Genomic DNA, 15,932 nt, shown 5'->3' with positions numbered 1-15,932 from the left:
TCCAGGGCAGTGGAGACTGTGGAGATGCTGGTGACTCCTTGTAAAATGGGGGTGGAGAATCGAGGAGTGGGAAAAGGGTGGGAAGCTCTCGAGGCTGGCATCTCAAGGCCTCCATGGGCCCGTCTGGAGATCCGAGGTGTGCACTGAGTCACTTCCCGAGCTTGTCAGAACACACATGCACAGATGCCCCAGCCTACCTGTAAATTCTAATTCGGAAATTTCAAGTACTGTTTTTAACCTTTTCTTGTACCTACACCCTTCTGAGAACTGCAGAAGAGCTATGGACCCTCTCTTCAAAAAATGCACATGCATACGGAAATATAATTTTGCACAGTATTTCAGGGAATTCTGAAACTCTTCATAGCTCCGTGGATCCCAGCTTAATATCTCACTTTCTGCAGACACCCTAAGCAGAAAGAGCAAGCTGGTGATTACCTGAATACGATGCCATCTTATCTCATGCTTTTTCCTCCTTTAGGGATATCTCCACTGGACGCCCAATCTCACATTTCTGCCTGTAGAAATTCCACCTGTCCTTTAAGGCCAACTCGAAAACCTCTTCCTCTCTGATTTTCCCAATCAGCAATGCCATTTATGACCTCAGTTTTCTGAGAGCATATATTTTATGTCTGTTAACATGTTATACATACACCTGTATTTATTTCTGTGGTTGGTTTTCGTATCTCCTTCTAGATAGTAAAACTCTTTTAAGATCAGTGTCTCCCTCTGCAACTACTAAGGGCCTTACATGGTATGCCTTCGACAAACAGTTCTTAAATAATCAAAGAGAGGTTAGATTGAGAGAATAGGAGGCCTAGAGAGATGAATGCCTTTGCTCTACCTGCACCTTTCCTCCCTTCCTGATGCTCCACCACATGGACCGCTAGGTGTCTGGAGAACAGAATCCTCAAGTTGATAGGCTTATCTCATTCATTCCTGCTCCTCTAGGCAAGGCAGCCATAATTTAGGGGTTCCTGGATGAAGTTGCAAGGCAAGTTCATGCAGGACACACATACCAAATAGCAGATATTCTACCACCAGTGTCTCCTAGTCCAGTGAGGGGTGTCCCCACCCACCTGGTGCACAAGCAACATGGATGTCATCCTTGACTTTTCCATCTCACTTCCCTCCTTTCTTGCACATATGCCAATCAATCACCACATCCTGATTCTACTTCCTAAATCTTAAATTTCTAAGATTGGCCCTCTCTTTATTCCTAGCTCATTCCACCATTATTTCTTGCTGGGATTTCTGCATTTGTCTCTAGCCTAACTCACCTACCTGCCTCCAGCCTCACTAGGCCCAGATCCAGTCTCCACATCTGCTGTGTACTGAATGTCTGTATCTCCCTAAAGCTTGTTTGTGTGCTCTTTCTCTCTCTCTCCCTCTCTTCCTCTCTGCTTTCCAACACGGGAGAATACAGTGAGAAGATGGCCAACTGCAAAACAGGAAGCAGACCTTCTCCAGACACAAATCTGCTGATGCCTTGATCTTAGACTACCTTGCCTCCAGAATGGTGAGAAATAAATGTTGTTTAAGCCACTCAGTCTGTGGTATTCTGTTATAGCAGCTTGGACTAAGACAATATCCTGTTTAGAAGGATCTTGCAAATATATCAATCCCTTCCCTACGTAAAACTCTTATGTAGTTTCATTCTGGACTAAGGATGAGGTTCAGACTCCTTCGCCTGGCTCACAAGGCCTCCTAGATCTGGGCCCAACTGACTCTCCAGCCTCCTGTCTTGGCACAGCCTCCACTCTTACCTATATGCTTCACTTGTACTAAACACCATGTTTCTCACTGCCTTGATAAAAGTCCTCCTCCAATTTTTTTTTGAGATGGCCTCACTCTGTCCCTGTCACTGGGGTGCAGTGGTGTGATCTCAGCTCACTGCAGCCTCGATCTTCCCGGCTCAAGTGATTCTTCAAACTCAGCCCCCTGAATAGCTGGGACTACAGGCATGCGCTACCACGCCCAGCAAATATTTTTGTATCTTGTAGAGACAGGGTTTTGCCATGTTGCCCAGGCTAGTCTCCAATTCCTGAGCTCAAGCGATTTGCCTGCCTCAGACTCCCATAATGCTGAGATTATAGGCATGAGTTGCTGCACCTGGCCCTCCCCAACTTTTTGAGACTTTGTTCCACCTATTCCTCAGGTTTCCCGACTGTCTCCTCCTGCACCACCTGGCCCTTCCTCTGCTATAATATGAAAATCACAATATTGTTATTGTTCTTATATGACGTCTGCTTTCCCTGCCGCACTAATACCTCTGCGATAGTATCCTCAATGCCTGGCACAATACCTAGTGCCAAATGGGAACACATAAATATTTATTAAATGAATGAAAGCTTTGAACATGGCACATACCCCAGATGAGAGACTCTGGGGGTAAATGCAGTGGTGCTTCATAATCTAAAAGTCAGATAGGGTGGGACAGGCCTACTGCTTTTTAATAATAGCACTATTCACTGTTTTCAAGTGAATTTCAATCTTTCTGAGTTTTTTATTTCCTTATCTAAAAAATGAAAACAATAATAATTAGGGTTGCTCTGAAGGTGGCCAGAGATATATGTGTAACAAAGTATCTTGTAATTTTAAAGTTCTCTATCTCTCTCTCTCTATATATATATATTTACATATATATATATGTTAGTGAGAAGTATTGTATTACTTCACTTGATCCTCACAATAACATTTTGAATAGACAGCTGACATTTCCTACTTTGCATATAAGGAAACTGAAGGTAGACATGGTAAAGCAATTTGCCTAAGGTCACCCAGATGGTTACCAAGGAACAGAGGCCTGAGATGGGATTCTAAGCTCAGACTCTCTCCGCCACATCACCACTGCTCCCCTCTCCATCCCCAAAGTAGGTATCGATGTTGGGACACATACATGTTGACATCCTGAGGATCATGCAGCTCGTGAATGTCACCACTGACCGCTTCTGAAGGGTTTTTATGTGTGTGTGGATGTGTTTGTTGAGGCACAGGGGGCAGAGGTGAGTTGTTGGTAGAAAATGGACCATATATCAACAGTTATCAAGATAGGAAAGAATGCGGTGGGGAGGAATTGGCCTTGGGTCTGACCCTATACTCTCTACCTCTGCCCCTTCTCTTACTCTAATGGGGCCACCTCAATTGACAGCCCCCTTTACTGTGTAGTTGGACCCCCGCAGGCTCTGAGCTTCTCAGAAGCTGGAGATCTTCCATTTCCTCCATATTTTCAATTCTGTCCATCAGCAAATGTTTACTGAGCTCTTACCAAGTGCTTTGTCACAGCCCATGGAAGCCTGGCCAAATTGCTTAACCTCTCTGAGCCACAGTTTCCCCATTCTGCAAAATGGGATTGATAGCCCATCACATGGCTGTTGGGAGGATTAAGCAAGATAACCTATCAACTGTTGGTGAGCTGTTGCTAGTGGAGACACCTGCCCCAAAGCCCCACCCTGTGTCTGCTATTTTTCATGTGAATGCAAGGGGATGTCTGCTTAGTAACTAGGGGAGGACAGAGCAGATCGGAGGAGTTGGGAAAGTGAGCAAAGGAGTATGAAGGCTGCAGTACTCCTCATTGTGCATTTGTCAGGGATATGGAGACGGCTGTGGGGCTCAGAGCTTGTTGGAACTCTTGAAGAACGATTTGTGAGTTTCTGGGCCCAGGCAGAGCCCTTTGAGCTTGCAAAACCACGTCAGGCACGGTGATGAGAGGCTTTCCCAAGCTCTTGGTGGGCAGGGAGCATTAACCACTGAGAGCCACAACAGGAGAGGCAGAGCAGAGCAGCAATCTTTTGGTGACCACAGCTGTGAGGGCTCATCTGAGGTCCCTTTTTGGGAACTCCCAGAAATAACTCAAGGGCATCTGAGAATGTAGATGAAATCATCAGACAAGATATTACAAACATAAAGAACGGAGGTGGTGCCAGGCACATAGTAGGAGCAGAGTGCCTCTGCCCCTCGGTCTTCTGATTATGCTGCCTTGGCACTAAGCATGTTTGTTTCTCACTGTGTCCTGTGCTCTAGGGAACACCCAGTGGAACTGCCCTTCACAGATCCCTGAGTGTGGTTACAGTGGTTTTTCTCTTTAAAGATTAAATCTTTTTTTCCCCTTTCTGCTCAACAAAGACAACAGCCCTTTGATTTTTGATAAACGTTCTTTTCCTACTAGCAGGTGGATATGCCCGGGGCACTAAGAACTGTGCTTTTAAAACACACACAAGCCCAGCTGTTTGAATCTGCCACTTCTATATGTCTTACTTCTCTTATCTCCTGCCCCCGGGGCTGAGTTTTCTCGGCCTTGGCAGGCTGATAACATGTGGAAGGAAGAGAACAGTTCTAATTAATAGACTAATTAGTGGTACAAGCCTTTAATAGCTGATTATAGGAAAGTCATTCCCCACCCCCCAAGTGATTGATTTATTTATTGCTGTTGTGCTGCATTATTGCAAAATAGTCAGCTTCTAATTATCTATTGGCTGGTTCAATCAGGCCTTTTCCTTCTCTTCCATCTTGTTCTTTCCCTTGCTAAGGGAAGGCACAGGCAGAATGGGAGAACTCAAGCCAGCTGATGACCAGTTCTGGACAGATATAAGTGTTGGGATCCTACTGCCACTCCATCTTGAGTGCTTAGAGCTGGAAAGGGAATATGAGGTTCAAGGGAAAAGAAGGCAAGAAAATCCCACTCATTCTTCTAGGATAACGTCCCCATGGTGGCCATTCCCTCATGATCCCTCTGACTCTGTACGCCATAACTCACACACATTGTCAGTTGCATTAAAAAACAGTATAGTTAGGAAACAAGCATGAGAATACACAAAAAGAAAAAAATTAAATAAAAAATAGTGTAGTGTGGAGCTTAAAAGCACGCACTAGGCCAAGCGCAGGGGCTTACGCCTGTAATCCCAGCACTTTGGGAGGCCGAGGCAGGCGGATCACGAGGTCAGGAGATCGAGACCATCCTGGCTAACACGGCGAAACCCTGTCTCTACCAAAAAACACAAAAAATTAGCTGGGCGTGGTGGCGAGCTCCTGTAGTCCCAGCTACTAGGGAGGCTGAGGCGGGAGAATGGCGTGAACCTGGGAGGCAGAGGTTTCAGTGAGCCGAGATCACGCCACTGCACTCCAGCCTGGGCAATAGAGCCAGACTCCATCTCAAAAAACAAAAAAAAAAAAGCGTGCACTGAAATTCAACAGCCTGGGTTCAAACCTTGGCTGTCCCGCTGGCTGGCTGTGTGATCTGGGGCAAGTCTCTTGACCTCACTGTGCCATATTCTCTAACCTCATTTGTAAAGTAGGAATATAATTGTTCCTCCCTAGGACTGTTGAGGATTAAATTTAAAAAGCTATGTAAAGCACTTGGCACAGTACCTGGTATATACTAAGCCCTCAAAAACATTAGCTATGACAATTACTACTGCCTGAAATTATTTAACTTACCTGACACATCAAAGGACTTTGGTAAATGTTTGTAGAATAAATGAGTGACTATATCAAAATTTTTAAGTAGATTGTGAGCCCTTGAAGTGAAAGGGGTGAAGAAGAGAGGAAATTGAACACTAAGTCATAATAATAAGGGCTATTTTAAGTTGAATGCTTATTAAGAACTGGGCTCTGAGCTGAGTGCTTTATGTATATTCTCTCATTTAATCCTTATGTAACTTAATTTTTACCAGCGTTCTTGAATCGTGTTTTATTAACAACCCAAGTCTGGAAAGTCCATGTTTTCCCAAGATATCTTTTTTTTTTTTTTTTTTTTTACTTTGAGACAGAGTCTTGCTCTGTTGCCCAATCATAGCTCACTACAGACTTGAACTCCTGGGCCCAAGCGATCCTCCGGCCTCAGCCACCTGAGTATCTGGGGTGAGAGGTGCAAGCCCCTATGCCTAGCTAAATTTGTTGTTGTTGTTGTTGTTGTATTTTTTGTAGAGACAAAGTCTTGCTTTATTGCTCAGGCTGATCTTGAACTCCCAGCTTCAAGTGATCCTCCTGCCTTGACCTGTCAAAGTGCTAGGATTACAAGTGTGAGCCACCACACCCAGCCAAGATTTCCAAAAACTCTTAGGGGATGGAGTGACATTTTTTTGTGATCACTTTTCCTTATGAATTCCTGCTCCAGCTGAATTTGGGCACTTTCACCTGCCTGCTGACAATGTTGTCCCCTTATCACATCATTCTCATTCATGGCGAGCGGGCCCCTTCTTTTCTTTTTTCCCCAAAGACCCCCAGGACATAAGGTCATTTTGCATGGAAGACTTTAACTAAAGGTCAGGGCAACATAGGATTGTGACAGCACCACTCAGACCAGGAAGTGCTGAAAATCGTCACACTAGCATGCCCAGCACCCTTTTTCCTGTCTGCTCTGCCTCCCAGAGCCCTGCCTGCAGCCATTTCTCCCTTTTCTCAATTCTTCCCCTCCATCTCTCTACTGCCCTCCACCTCTCCCTGAAAATATCTGATTACTGTTACTTTATTATACAAAGGAAATTTAACTCTTTTGAACAAACACCTCCATTCTGGGCTATTCTCACTCTGAGATCAGAGAAGGAGCTGAGAATTGGATCCTCAGCTGCTTTTCTTAACCAAAAAAGTTGAACAAAGTGTTTATTCCTCCACAAATGAGTGAAGCACCTCTGTGAGGAATCCTGCTCCCCCCTAGAATGAAGAAATACAGCAATCGTTTTTTACATTACATCTTTTTCTTCCTGTTATACATATGGTAATACTATGAGGTAGATATTAGCCCTTGCCCCCTTTTTTTTCAGATGAGGAAACCAAGGATGGAAAAGGTTAAGAAAGTAATCTGCTCAAAATGACACAGCTAACATGTCAGAGCTGGACCCCAAATGCAGGCATGTCTGACTTCAGAGCCAGAGGGGGTGACCACAACACCATGTGGCCCCTCGGTGCAGCTCAAGCAGGTCTGAATGGGTTGCACCCCCAGGGCGAATCTTACTCAGGAAACCTTTCGCCGGGGAGACTGTATGGGTCAGAGAAAGGTGAATTGATTGACTGAAGGCCAAATACATTAAAATAGAGTTAGAGCTAGGAATAGCTACCTACGTATAGCTTCATGTCTGAGACCTAAGAAGAGATGTTGCTATTAATCACTGCTGAATGATTACCCTGATTGCTTCATTTGTTGATGCTGCAGTTGCTGAATTTTACTGTGCTCTATTCAATCTTGAGTAGGGCCCCCCCTCTCTAGGAAGCTAAGGCAGATTTTCTTTTGCTTGTGGAGTGCTGACTTCATATGTAAAACTGCCAGTGACAAGTTGGTTGCCCATTGATGTCTAAGAATGCTAGCCAGGTAGCTGAAGCTCTTCTAAGAAGCTCAATAAATAGCTATGGAATGAATGAAAGAATGTCTCACTTTAATTTGTCAGTTCTCTTTCTAAGGACTTACCCAAGGCAGTGGGGGCTGGGGGGTGAGTTAGGCAGAACCAGATGAAGGAGCATCCCAGCTAGGAAGCTGGCTGGTCACCACAATCATAAGGGATTCAAGAATATCACTGGAAATGGAACGAGGTTGCAAAAACTGAATTTATCAGAACTCTTCCCAGAAACAGTAATGAATGTAGGTGGAGAGAATTTTCTTTTTTCTTTTTCTTTTTCTTTTTTTTTTTTTTTAAGATGGAGTCTCGCTCTGTCGCCCAGGCTGGAGTGCAGTGGGGCGATCTCGGCTCACTGCAGGCTCCGCCTCCCGGGTTCACACCATTCTCCTGCCTCAGCATCCCGAGTAGCTGGGTCTACAGGCACCTGCCACCATGCCCAGCTAATTTTTTGTATTTTTAGTAGAGATGGGGTTTCACCGTGTTAGCCAGGATGGTCTTGATCTCCTGACCTCGTGATCCGCCTGCCTCAGCCTCCCAAAGTGCTGAGATTACAGGCGCGAGCCACCGTGCCTGGCCGAGAATTTTGTTTTTTAAAGACAGGGTCTCACTGTGTTGCCTAGGCTGGAGTGCTGTGGTGCGATCATGGCTCACTGCAGCCTTGACCTCTTTCCTGGGCTCAAGTGATCCTCCCACCTCAGCCTCCTGGGTATCTGGGACTACAGGTATGTGCCATCACACCTGGCTAATTTATTTTTATTATTTTTTATTTGCATAGAGACAGATCTTGCTATATTGCATAGGCTGGTCTTGAACTCCTGGCCTCAAGCAATCCTCCTACCTCAGCCTCCCAAAGTGCTGGGATTATAGGCATGAGCCACCATGCTAGCAGAGAAAATTATTTAATATATCACTGGTGGAACGGTCAGGAGGATTTTGCCACATATTAGCAATGTGACTTTGGCTTTCTCACGCCTAAAATTGGTATTATGATACTGTACTTTTTCCCTCAATAAATGTGATAATGGAAAAATTACAGCTTTTCTAATTTGCCGTTTGGCCTACTATAATCTGGTCTCTGCCCTCCCCCACTCTCCTGACTGCTTTCACCAAGGTTATAAATCACCTCTTTGTTGAAAATTCCAATCCTCTGCCATTCAGTAGTATTAGCCACCATATTCCAGGCTGTCCTCCATGACATATTCTCAAGATCCCAGGCTCACGGTTCTCCTATCTCGACGTATTCCCTTCTAACTCACCTTTGAGGCTTGTCTGTGTTCCTTGTCTGTTGCTGCATAACAAATTACCCCAAAATTCAGAAGCTTAAAACACATGGATTCTCTCACACAGTTTCTTGATATTTTTTTTTTTTTTTTCTGACAGAATCTTGCCCTGTTGCCCAGGCTGGAGTGCAGTGGCACAAACACAGCTCACTGCAGCCTCAACCTTCTGGGCTCAAGCAATCCTTCTGCCTCACCTCCTGTGTAGCTGGCACTACAGGCACATGCCATCATGCCTGGCTAATTTTTTCATTTGTTGTAGAGACAGGGGTTCTCATTATTTGCCTAGGCTGGTCTCAAACTCCTGGCCTCAAGCAATCCTCCCACCTCAGCCTCCTAAAGGGTTGGGTTTACAGCACGAGCCACCATACCCGGACTCATGCAGTTTCTTCGGGTCAGCAATCTGGAGCAATTTAGCTGGGTGGAATGGCTTACCTGAGTTGTCTGGCTTGGGATGTCTCATGAGATTGCAGTTGTACTGTTTATGTATTTATTTATGTTTAATTTAAAACTTCTTTTTAAGGATACTCTTCCAAGGTTTTCCAAGCTTCCTCACATGGCTGTTGGCAGGAGGTTTCAGTTCTTCCCCACATGGAACTCCCTGTAGTCTATCATGACATGATAGACGGCTTCCCCCAGAACAAGGGATCAACAAGGATGAGCATGTACCAAGCCAAGATGAGCACCACAATGTCTTTTATGACATAATCTCAGGAGTGACATGCCATCACTTCCACCCCTCTTGTCTCACAGACCAACCCCGATACAGTGTGAGAGGGAATGACTACACAAGAGCCTGCCTATGAAGAGGTGGTGTCGTGGGCCATCTTGGAAGTTGTCTACTCCAATATCCTTCTTTGCTGACCCTGAAATGTCAGTGTTCGCCAGGATTTCATCCTCACACCTCATCTCTTCTCATTCTCCACACATGCCCTTGATACTCCAGTGTCCCCCAGCACCTTCCATTACCATCTAGATTCTAAAGACACCCATGTCTGCATCTCTACCACATTTCCCTCTCAAAAACTTCAGGGTTGCACATTGCCTTTTGGAGCCTAGAGCATCGCAAAGTCCACACATTCCATACCGAACTCATCATCCCTCCAATTCCATTTCTCCTCTTGCACTTCCGTCTTGGGAAGGACAGTGCTGTCTACTCTGTTGCCAGGCAAGAAACCAGAAAGTCACTCCCTTTCTCTCATAACTAATCAGTGATTACCAAGACTTTTTAAAGTTTTTTTTTTCATTTTTTCCCCATCTTTTTATTTTGAAAATTGTCAAACCTACAGAAAGGGCTGGAAGAAGACTAAAATGGTTCATCATTTACTAGATTGCTTTCATGTAGATTCAAAATTGCTAATATTTTGTCTCATATTTGCTTTCTCTCCCCTTCCCCTCTCTCCATGTATATTTTTTTCATAATACTACTAAGATGCTATTTACCTTTTCATTCTTATTATCTCACAGATATACTGTGTATGTGTGTGTGAATATGATGCACCACTTGAAAGTAAATTACAGACATTATGGCCCTTCATCCCTAAAGATTCCTGTGTGCGTCTCTTAGAAATAAGAACATTATCTTACATAACCAAAATGCCATTATTACACTTAAGAACCAAATCCAGTTGATTTCATCTTTCCACTATGGTCTCCAATTTATTTATTTGTTTGTTTGTTTGTTTATTATTTTTTTGAGACAGAGTCTCACTCTGTTGCCCAGACTGGAGTGCAGTGGAGTGATCTCGGCTCACTGCAATCTTTACCTCCCGGGTTCAGGTGATTCCTGTGCCTCAGCCTCCTGATTAGCTGGGATTACAGGCACACGCCACCATGCCTGGCTACTTTTGTATTTTTAGTAGAGGCAGGGTTTCACCATTTTGGCCAGGCTGGTCTCAAACTCCTGACCTCAAGTGATCCGCCTGCCTCAGCCTCCCAGAGTGCTGGGATTACAGGCGTGAGCCACTGCGCTCAGCCATACGTCTCCAGTTTAGCCACTTTTCTTCAGGCCACAGTCTTCCTACCCTTTAATAATGCAATCACCGCCTAACCCTAACTGGTTCCTCCTTCAGTCCATGCTCCACACTGAAGCCAAAGTAAGCTTTCTAAAATGCAGATCTGATATGTCACTTCTCTACTTCAGACTTTTCAATGGCTCTACATTACCTTCAAAATAAAGAATAAGCTTTACATGACACACAAAACCTTCATCATCTAAATTCATCTAGAGCAGCACACTCCAGGAGAAATAAAATGTGAACCACGTATGTCATTTTAAATGTTCTATTATTCACATTCTAAAGATTTTAACAAATATAGCTTAAATTAATTTTAAAATACATTTTATTTAACCCAATATATCAAAAATATTATCATAGCAAAACATACTCAATATAAAAACTATTAATGAAATATCTTACATTATTTTTTTCTAAGTCCTCAAAATCTGTCATGTATTTAACATGTACAGCATATCTCAATTCAGATGCTAAATTTTGAAGGGTTAAAGTGAAATGTATTCCTACCAAAACTATAAGGTCATGTTTAACAACAACAACAAAACATTTTATGCTGTTCCAGTTTTTAAATTTGAGTTTATTAAATTACAGACAGCTGGAAGTCCCGTCTCTCATTTGCACTAGCCACATTTCAAGTGCTCAGCAGCCACATGTACTTAGATGCTACTGAAATAGTAACATATCTAGAGCCACGGTTCTCAAAGTGTGATCCAAGGTCCTCTGGGGGTTCCCTAAAACATTTCCAAGTGGTCTCTGAGGTCAAAACTATTTTCATAATAATACTAAAAATCTATTTTCCTTTTTTACATTCATTCTCTCACAAGTATACAGTGGAGTGTTTCAGAGGCTACCCATCATATAATATCACAACAGATTGAACACAGAAGCAGATAAAAGAATCAGCATTTGGGGGCCAGGCGCGGTGGCTCACACCTGTAATCCCAGCACTTTGGGAGGCCGAGGCGGGTGGATTACGAGGTCAGGAGACAGCATCCTGGCTAACACGGTGAAACCCCGTCTCTACTAAAAATACAAAAAAATTAGCTGGGCGTGGTGGTGGGTGCCTGTAGTCCCAGCTACTCAGGAGACTGAGGCAGGAGAATGGCGTGAACCTGGGAGGAAGAGCTTGCAGTGAGCCGAGATCACACCACTGCACTCCAGCCTGGGCAACAGAGTGAGACTCCGTCACAAAAAAAAAAAAAAAAAAGAATCAGCATTCTTCTCTTCAGCAAGATATTAGAGAGATTTACCAAAGTCTAAAACAAGGACACTCTTTTTCCTAATTGTTTTTGTTTTGGAAAATATAATTATTTTTCATTAAGAAAAGCATTACTTACATTATCATGTAATGGAAAAATTGTTATTTTTAAACAAATTAATAAATAAAATTTTCTCAATTTTAATTTTTGAAACAGTAATTATTGGTAGATGTAACCTTCAAAATCAAAAGCTCTTTGAAGTTCTAAATTTTCAAGAGTGTAAGAGGGCTTTGAGAATAGCTGGTGTAGAACCTGCCTAACTCTCCAGTCTCATGGCTTGTGATTTCCTCTCCTCTCTCTTATATTTGACTTGAACTTCCAGTTCCAGAAAAGATGGAGTGGACACACTTTTTCTTATGCCTACTGTTAAGTATCTCTAAAAACCCTAGACATTATATATAAATCAAACATAGGGAGACTCCGATAGGTAGAGAGAAGAAGGCAGAATTGGGAGGGACTTTTGGACTCAAGGAATGACATGGCACCAGAGTGGTATCAGCAGAGATCTACTGGGAGGCCTGAACTTCTAACCTGGTCCAGCAATAATGAGGTACTCTCTTCACCCCATCCCACCTCTCTGCCCTGCAGGTGTCAACAGCTGAATGGGGAACCTGGACCCACCAGTGTGGTATCAAAGGAGGCATGCTAAACAGAATCTTTAAATAAGATCCAGTCTTTCAACATAAATCCCAAATTTCCGGATGCAATTAAAATCACTGGTAATACCAAGGACCAGGAAAATCTCAATTTGATTGAGAAAAAACCATTAACAGATGCCAACATTGAGATGATAAAGATGTTGAAACCATCTGACAAGAATTTTAAAACAGACAGCCATCATAAACATGCTTTAATGAGCAATTGCAGCATGCTTGAAACAAAAGAACAGAAAGACTCAGCAAAGAAATAGAAGGTATAAAGAAGAATCACATGCTTTGCTTGAGCCTTAAAAGAATCACTCACATTTCTGGAACAATCACCTCACTTTGCTCCTGGGACAAGGCTTCTTCCTCTCTCAGGAACACCCATATCTCTCCTTTTCTCCTCTTTAACTCCTGCTTGACCAAAGGATCAGTCCAGATGTCACTTCTCCTGGGAAGCCTTCCATGGTCTTCCATGGTCTTCCATGGCTTCCATGCCCCTCCCACTCAGAGCTTCCTATACCATAGCACTTACACTCAATGCATATTGTTCTGTCATCTGTCCCTCCCACATCCACCCAATGTAAAGATTTGACAGAAGGGATTATGTCTTATCCCAGGTGCCTGGCACAGTACCTGGCTTATAATAAGCACTCAAGAAATATTTTTTGAATAAATGAATAAATTAATGAATAAATGGAAACTCTTCTGTGGCTCCTCTTCTATTGGATAAAATTAAACTCTGTGGTTTAGCTATAAACACCCTACACAAACTGTGACACCCGGATCTTTCTGGTACTCGGCTCCCTTAACACATTCTACTTCTGTCATACCAGGAAACACATTGTCCTTTGACAGCACCTTATCTTTCCCCATCACTACATATTGTATGTACTCTTCTATCAGTCTCAAATGTCCTTACTCATTACTGTCATCAAAATCATATTCATTTTTACAGGACCCACTCAGAAACCACCTGTTCATGACCCAGTCTCAGATCTTCTCAGCTGGAAAGAGTCCTGCCCACGTCTAGATACAAGGCACTTCATTTAGTCTTTCCTCGTGTTATTTCTCACTTTCTGCTGTGCATTTCTTCTTGCTTGTTTGTTTAAATGTGTGTCATATTATCCCCAAGATTTAAACATTTGGGGTTCAAATAAACTCACATCCTATTCATCTTTGCCTCCGCCACTGTGCACGTAACACAGTCCCTTGTTATTCTCTGAGTTTCAGTTTCTTTTTCTGAGATAATAGAACCTACTTCACAGGGTTTCTGTGAATATTAAGTAAAATATGCTATTTAAATATTGCCACCATATCTCAATTTTCATACAGTAAGCACTCAAAAACTGTTAGCTACTATCATTGTTAATATGATTATTATTTGAAGAAATAAATAGACTGTGCAAATCCTGTTACCTCTACCTTTGAAACACTTTTTGAATTCTGCGTGATCTCATCACTGCCAATATGATCACCTGCTCCCAGCCATGATCATTCTTCTTGCTACGGTCTCCTTCTACTTTCTTATCCCTCAACCTCTATTCTCTACTCAGCAGCCAACATGATCCTTTTAAAACATAAAGCAGATCATATGACTTCTCTGCTCAAAAGCCTCCAGTGGCTTCCCAATCTACTACTAAAAGGCCCCGTATAGTCTGACCTGTCTCTCCCCACCCCCACTCACTGACACAACCTCATGGCCATCTTGCCCCCTGCCATATGAGGCTTTCTGCACTTGGCAGCTTTTCATCATAGGGCTTTGCACTTGTCCTTTCCCCTGTGTGGGATAATCTCCCCCAGCTTGGCATACAACCTGCTTCTCCACTTCATTCAAGTGAACCTGTGCTCTCCACTGTTATTTTTCTAAAAGTAACCACCATATGTAAAATACCAACCATTATTCTCAATATATTTTATGTTTTTCATAGCTCTCAATATGACCTGAAAACACATGTATATACTTACTGAGATGACATTGTTTACTGTCCTCTTCTGCTAGAATTATAAGCTTCACGAGTGTTTGCTCTATCCCCAGTCTCAAGAACAGTGTCTGGCACATAACAGATGTTCTGGCACATTTGGCACAGTGTCTGGCACATCATAAGACTTGATGAATGATTGAATGGTGGCTGGGAGCCTCTTCAATGGGGGCTTTAGGAAGAGAAGCAGCATCCTGTTGCACAAAATTGATGACCTAGTACTGGTTTTGTGTGAAGAGGAAGTGTGGGATTAATCTACCTAGAAGGGATGAGATGGAAGTGATCTATTTATCTGGACTTAGATGGTATTCCCATTTATCCATTCAGATGAAACTCTGGCTGAAGATAATTCCAGGTATGCTCTCCATAGTGAACAGTGTAACACCCTACAGCTAATTTTCCTGGTCTCACTGTGGGCACCAAAGAAGCCGAACCTCATGGCCTCCTGTGATCTTTGTCCCGGGGCTCCTCCAGGACCTGCTTGGCCGGCCAGGCCTAGGATAGCTTATGTTGATGAAATGCTCCAGAAGTGAAGTCCCAAACCTATCTTCACACTGCCACACTGGCTTCATGACATCCAACTGGAGGAACCCGGAGGACTGGGCAGAAGAGTAGGATGATATGATGGAGGGGAAAACTACAGATTCAGGACTTCCAAATTCCAGGTGACTGGGCAAGCCACCTGCCTTCTCTGAGCCTTAGTTTGTCTTTAACTATACCATAAGGGAGTTTAATTAAATGTATCTTTAAAGTCCTCTTCAACAGTGACGTTCTATAGTTATATCAGCTTTGTGTACAAGAGAAATTGAACTACAGGGTGGGGCAGCCAGGGAGAGAAGCCCAACATGGAGGCGATTGAGCTGAGGCTGAGCAGTAGGACCTCAATAAGGCCAGCAGGTGGCGCCATTGCTGTACCAGGATGCTCAGGCCCAGGGTGGGAAAGTTGGATTTTTCCAGAAAGCAGGCAAATTCTTCAGGGCAAGCTGTCCAGCCGTCAAGGGGAACCAGCTGCCCCACCCCACCCCGCAATACACACACACCCCTTCCTCCCAAAGCCTACATACACATTCCAGCAAACTCAGGATGAGATGCATTGCAGGTTGCTAGGCCTGAGGCTGGAGGTGGATCCAAGTTGCCTTTTCCTCTCCTCCCATGTTTCCTAGGAATCTGAACTCTGAACCCACCCCTCCTACCTGATGTCCTAGCTGGGACAGACCCTCACTGGATCACTCTCAAGGCAAGATGTGCAACTAGATACAGGCCGGCTGGACTTCCCTACTGTTTACCATCGTCCTTTGCTCATCGTCCTTTGCTCCAACCCTCAAGGCAGCCATCGCCTTCGAGGGAAGACTCTGAACCTCATCATTTCGCCTCCCCTGCATCCTGGGGAGGAACCTATAGTTAGAGGAGTTGGAGAAAAGCAAGAA

This window comes from Nomascus leucogenys, chromosome 5 (genome assembly GCF_006542625.1).
Source record: "Nomascus leucogenys isolate Asia chromosome 5, Asia_NLE_v1, whole genome shotgun sequence".
Taxonomy (NCBI): domain Eukaryota; kingdom Metazoa; phylum Chordata; class Mammalia; order Primates; family Hylobatidae; genus Nomascus; species Nomascus leucogenys.
The sequence above is the reverse complement of the archived record's forward strand: the minus strand, read 5'-3'. Positions refer to the sequence as shown.